The following is a 6,973-nucleotide window of genomic DNA, read 5'->3' as shown; positions in this document are numbered from 1 at the left end:
TTTGGCTCCCTGCAAGGAAAGCAGCAGAAGCCGAAAAAGTCTTTCTTTCTCTCCCCCCAAACTCCGCCAGAAATGAGTCTTGGTGAGACTTGTCGCGCTGGCACAGCCTCTTGGAGCAGGGGGCCTTGCAGGGTCCCAAAGACTCATTTCTGGCGGAGTCTGGAGGAGAGAAAGAAAGACTTTTGCTGCTTTCCTTGAGTTGCAGCCAAAAGCAGAAGAAGAAAGAAGCGGAAAGAAGGCAGCCCAGTGGCCAGGCCAGGTGCATAGGGCAAGTGGGGCAAATTCCCCCCCTCTGCCCCTCCCCTCACTACCTCGTGCTGTGCACAATGCAAGCGATGCAAGCCTTGAGTTCCTGCGCAGCCTAGATTAATTGCTTGGGGGGGGTGGGAGTGACATTTCTTTGCAGACCACCAACATTTTCTCGTGGACCACCAGTGGTCCCCGGCCCATTGATTGGTGACCACTGGACCAGAAGACGACCAAGGCCCCTTCCAACTCTTTTATTCTGTTATATCTAAGCTTCCCACCCAAGAAGCTTCTTCATCTCTTCAGTTCATTTAGCGACTCTTCAAAGTTATAGCGGCAGTGGGGAAAAAAAAAAAGCGAATTATGCCCGTTTTTCACAGTCTGCAGCATTCCCAGGGTCACGCGATTAAAATTCAGATGCTTGCCAACTGATTCATACTTATGACCGTTGCTAGGTTCCCAGGGCCATCTGGTCACCTTTTGGCCACTTTCTGATGGGCAACTTCAGTGGGGAAGCCAGATTCACTTAACAATGCAGGGATTCACTTAATGATGGCGAGAAATGTCGTAAAATGGGACCAAAAACTCCCTTCACAAAACGTCTCGCTTTGCAACATAGATGTGGGGCTCCGTCGTGATTGTAAGTCGAGGGCCACCTGGCTGCAACCTGGTGCATTGAATATTCGGCAGACTTCGTTGCAAGAGATCACCCAACCCACAAAATGTGCTCCTTACTCAGCCCCAAAAGATGGAACCGATAAATCTAGTTTTCAGCGGGTGGAAATTCCACGGCTTCGGCGGCTTCTCCATAACACCTGATCTGCTTAATCATGGTTTTGTAACTCATTTTCGGAAAGCTATGCCAGGTTTCTTCACTTAAGTGCCCGGCCATCTTCCAGCTCTTCCTCAAGAGGCGAGCCGCCAAAGTCATTTCATTTTAGCATCCATGAATCGAACCTCCGTGAAAATTCATGGATGCTTGAGCTGAAATATTGAGCGCCGGCTTCTCTGCAGAGACATGCAAAGTGGAAAAGTGGCGTAAAAAAAGAAAGAATTTCTCCGTTGTTTGCAACAAGCGACACGCACCTTCTAAGAGCAGCCAAACAAACAAAAAAAAGGGGTGTATTTTTTCTCCCCATTTTTCCACTCAGCTTTTTTGCGTTGTTTACCTTCCATTATGACCCTGGAATCCTTTGCTCTCAGATTTCGCTGCCAGATCTCAGGGAGATAAGAGTGGGAGGATTTGTTTGCTAAATTCCTTAAATACTTCTGCCATCCTCCATTTTTGCAAGCATCCTGACCTGTGGGTTGGTCAGCCTCCACCACTTTTAAGATGGGTAGACTTCGACTCCCAGAATTCCCCAACCAGTTTAAATAGACACCCTAAAACAATGTTTCCCAACTTCACAAACATTCACTGTATGTTTTTTACAACACTAGGGGTGGCATGATAGCATGATTCCAGTATTTGAGGGGCTGCCCCAAAGAAGAAGGGGGTCAATCTAGTCTTCAAAGCACAAGAGGGCAGGACAAGAGATAAATGGAGGGAGAGAAGCAATCTGGAATTCAGGAGAAACTTCCTACCAGGGAGGACAACGAACCACTTGCTTCAAAAGTTGTGGGTGCGTCATCCCTGGTTATTCTTAACCTGGAAATAAAGGAGAAACTTTCTGACAGAACAACCAACGCCTGGAACAGAAGTTGCCTTTGGAAGCTATGGGAGCTTCGTCACTGAAGGCTTTCAAGAAGAGATTAGACTGCCATTTTGTCAGAAATGGTGTATGGTCTCTTGCTTGGGCGGGGGGTTGGACTAGATGACCTACAAGTTCCCTTCCAGCTCTATTTTGATCGATTTTAGCTTCTCTGCACTTTTCAAACCGTTTCTCCAGGGACTTTGTAGGTTATCTAGTCCAACCCCGACCCACCCAAGCAGGGGACCCTATACCATTTATATTAGATTAGATTAACAGAGTTGGAAGGTCATCTAGTCCAACCCCTCGCCCAAGTAGGAGACCCTACTACACCATTTCTGACAGATGGCAGTCCAGTCTCTTCCTAAAACCTTCCAGGGATGGAGCTCCCACAACTTCCGAAGGCAACTTCTGTTCCATGGGTTGATGGTTCTCACTGTCAGAAAGTTTATCCTTATTTCCAGGTTGAATCTCTCTTGTTCATTATTTTATTCTTCTTTGTCTAGAAAAGATGAAAGTCCTCACAACATCTCTGCATGCAGCAGAGAAGAGCAACAGAGATGATAAGGGGACTGGAGGCTAAAACATATGAAGAAAGGTTGCAGAAATTTGCTATGGCTTGTCTGATGAAGAGAAGGATTAAGGGGGACAGGATAGCAGTCTTCCAAGATCTCAGGGGCTGCCCCAAAGAAGAGGGAGTCAAGCTATTCTCCAAAGCACCTGAAGGCAGGACAAGAAGCAATGGATGGAAACTAATCAAGGAGAGAAGCAACTTCGAACTAAGGAGGAATTTCCTGACAGTCAGAACAATTAACCAGTGGAACAGCTTGCCACCAGAAGTTGTGAATGCTCCAACACTGGAAGTTTTTTAAAAGATGTTGGATATCCATTTGTCTGAAATGGTTTAGGGTTTCCTGCCTCAACAGGGGTTTGGACTAGAAGACCTCCAAAGTCCCTGAATGCTCCAACACTGGAAGTTTTTAAAAAGTTGTTGGATATCCATTTGTCTGAAGCGGTGCGTAGGCTTTCCTGCCTGGGCAGGGGGTTGGACTAGAAGATCTCCAAGGTTCCCTTCCAACTCTTGTTCTAAAATCTCTGGAAGCCGCCCGACCTGGACAAAAAGCCCCCTCCTCTCCTGTTCACGTGCCGATTGGGCAACCTTGATTGGGCAACATGCAGTGCAGAGTACCAGGTACGAAAACAGAGAGGTGCAGCTGTTTCTTCATTGTCTCAGCGTTGGTTGGCCCAATTGAGAGAAGGAAGGACAGGCGAGAGGGGGAGGTTTCGTAATCTCGGCGGGGATCAAAGCTCTGCTGGCAGAGAGGCAGGTGGGGTGGTTTATGTATTTATTTATTTATTTGTGGATTATGGATTTATTTTGCAAGCTTTGCTTTCCTGGCCTCGGTGACCAGCAATGGTTTTAATCCTCAGATATCCTCATAATCCTCAAAGAACGGTTGCAGGAATTAGGTATGGCTAGTCTAGAGAAAAGAAGGACTAGGGGTGACAGGATAGCAGTCTTCCGATATTTGAGGGGCTGCCCCAAAGAAGAAGAGGAGGTCAAGTTATTCTCCAAAGCACCAGACAGCAAGATGTATTAGTGCCGCTTTATAAAACCCTAGTTAGGCCACACCTGGGATCCTGCGACCAATTTCGATACAAAAATGATATTGAGATTTTGGGGGAAAAATTCAGAGAAGAGCAACTAAAACGATCAAAGGCCTAGAGACTAAAACACACGGAGAATGGCTGCAGGTTTTGGGTCTGGCTAGTCTAGAGCAAAGAAGAATTAGGGGTGACATGATAGAAGTATTTCAGTATTTGAGGGGCTGCCTCAAAGAAGAGGGAGTCAAGCTATTCCCCAAAGCACCAGAAGGCAAGAGGAGACATTAGATGAATCTCAACATAACGGTGAGTTGTACGTTGAGGATGCCTAATAAATCCAATAAATTAACTTTGCATGGAAGCCTTTGTAGTGTTTAATTGTTGGGACATGAAAGTGAAAAGATGGTTATCTTCATCCCGTAGCATTATGGCGGAAAATACTCTCCAGCACAATGCTGGTGTCCAGGTAAGAATGCCCCAAAATACTCCCCCAACCCAACCAGAGATCAAGTCAGTGACCAATCAGGATTACAGATGTGACCATGTGACATTAGCTACACCTCCCAAGAGGCATTAACTACATTTCCCATGAAGCATTCCCTTAAGGGGACAGCTCTCATTCCTAAACTAAGTATATACTGTCTAACCTAGCGGTCACCAGCTGGTGGGCCACGGCCCACCGGTGGGCTGTGAGAAAATTTTGGTGGGCCACAGAGAAATCTCACCCCCAGAGCACCCCACCAAAGCAATTAATCCAGGCTGTGCAGAAACACAAGGCTGCGCCATACACATGGCCCGCGGGAATCCTCCCCGCCCACTCACTCCTTACCTGGTAAACTTGCCTGCTAAATTTCTATTTTTCCTTTTTTCGGCAATCTGTTCTGCTGTGCCGGGAGATTTAGATTTGCTAGGAAGCAGGAAATGGTTGGATTTCTTGCTTTCTAGCTAGTCTTTAAATCTTCGGCTCTGCTTTTAAGCAGAGCCAAACCTTCCTTAGGACTGAAGGTTCTATTGTGCAGACTCACAGCAAGCAAATATCATGTGACAGACTGAGCTAGCCGATGGCAGATAGATAGATCACCGAATGATTCTGTGAGCAACTCAATCTGCTTGCCTGCTTTGCCTGATTTTGGGTAAAAGTTGTTCTTTTTTTTATAAAAAAATTCAATATTTATATAAATAAATATTTAAATCCCCTGGGATTTAACATTATGAGTTTGGTGGTCCCTGAGGTCCAAAAGGTTGGCGACCCCTGGTCTAACCAGCACAGTCTGGGTACAATTATTTTTAGGCAATCATAAAGTGTTTATAACAACATGCATCACAACAACATTACTACTGTAGTAACAATGATGCTTGTCCGTTTTAACACACTTCCATTTTAACACTTATCCTTTTCTTTCTAACTCCTGTTTTTATTGTCTAGCCATCGATAAAATAAGTCCCACATCAAAAAGGATCTAGTTTCTTCTTTATCCTTAATAGAAAGCGTTAGCCTATCCATTTCTGCACATTTCAAATATTTCCTTAATCACCTTCCCATCTGTTAACAACTGGCCATTGTCAGTCGCCTGGCCTGACACTTCGGGGAAGGGAGCTTAAATGGATTAGGTTGCACAACACAAACAGGCTTTTTCCCCACTCTCTGCTATTTTCTTTTTAAAGAAAAAAAGGTCTTTTTTTTTTCTCAACTTGGAGCATTTCCAGATTTAAGCAGAACTGGTTGGACAAGAAACCCAGATGGAAACGATGTGTGTATTATGTCAACTCCTGCTGCCATCAAATTCCCATTTAGGACTGGTCTGGGGAGCTGTGGCAAAATACATTTTTTGGTGCAATTTGGCAAAAGGGGTGGGGGGGAGATTAAAGGATTTAAGGGCCAAGAAGAAGGAATTAAGGGGCACTTAAGGACTGTTGTAGCAGCCCGGCAGCCATGCAGTCAAAATGTAGACGCTTGGCAATTGACTCATATTTATGACAGTGTCCCTTTTGCGACCTTTCTGATGAATGAAGTCAATGGGGATGCTGGATTTACTTTTAACAACAGTTTGACTTCTTTATCAGCTGCTGTGATTCACTTAACGACGGTGGCAGGGAAGATCACCAATTGGGGATGAACTCACTTAACCCGTGTTTCACTTCATGCTCAGGAAGCTCAAATCACATGGCTTAAAATGGAGCCCTAACATCAAAAACGTCATCAAAAAGGCACAACAAAGAAGGTTCTTCCTGCGCCAACTCAGAAAGCTCAAACTGCCCTAAAGGAGCTGCTGATCCAGTTCTACAGAGGAATGATGGAGTCCGTCATCTGCACCTCTATAACTGTCTGGCTTGGTTCTGCAACCCAACAGGACAGGCACAGACTCCAGAGAGGAATCAGGACTGCAGAATAAACAATGGCTACCAACCTGCCTTCCATGGAGGACCCGTATACTGCACGAGTCAAAAAGAGGGCTGTGAAAATATTTACAGACCCCTCACATCCTGGACATAAACCAGTTCAACTCTTACCCTCAAAACGACGCTATAGAGCCCTGTACAACAGAACAACTAGGCACAAGGATGTTTTTTTTCTAGAACGCCATGACTCTGCTAAACAAATAATTCCCTCAACAACTATTTACAAAGCCTGTATTACTGTTACTATTAATCTTCTCATCACTCCTTATTGCCCATCTTCTCCCACTTGTGACTTTAGGATTGTAACTTTGTCGCTTGTATCCTTACGATTTATATGGACTGTTTCCTAGTATGATTTGATTGCTTATTGTACCCTCTGACTATCATTAAGTGTTGTCCCTGATGATTCTTGACAAATGTATCTTTTCTTTTATGTATAGTGAGAACATTTGCACCAAGACAAATTCCTTGTGTGCCCAATCACATTTGGCCAATAAAGAATTCTATTCTATTCTATTCTATTCTATTCTATTCTATTCTATTCTATTCTATTCTACTCTACTCTACTCTACTCTACCCTACCCTAATTCTCATTCTCATTCCTATTCTATTCTATTCTATTCTATTCTATTCTATTCTATTCTATTCTACTGTACTCTACCCTACCCTACCCTACCCTACCCTACCCTACCCTAATTCTAATTCTAATTCTAATTCTAATTCTAATTCTAATTCTAATTCTAATTCTATTCTATTCTATCCATGGCTTTGCTGGGGAATTCTGGGAGTTGAAGTCCACCCACCTTCAACTTGCCACGGTTGAGAAATATTCCTCTAAATGGGATGTCAACACTCAGGTTATATAAGAAGGGCTGGACGAAATGCAACCTGATCCACCACTCAGACTTGCCCAGCCACAAGTTCTGTTCTGTTCTCCTTTTTTACCTCCCAATTTCTTCCCATCTCCAAGCCGCCAACCTCGCCTCCTGCCTACCCAGCCCCGGGCATAAACCCCACCAGCTCTTCACCCC

Source organism: Pseudonaja textilis, chromosome 15 (genome assembly GCF_049901715.1).
Source record: "Pseudonaja textilis isolate UNSWEBS1 chromosome 15, rPseTex1.2, whole genome shotgun sequence".
NCBI lineage: Eukaryota > Metazoa > Chordata > Lepidosauria > Squamata > Elapidae > Pseudonaja > Pseudonaja textilis.
Note: the sequence above shows the minus strand (reverse complement) of the source record.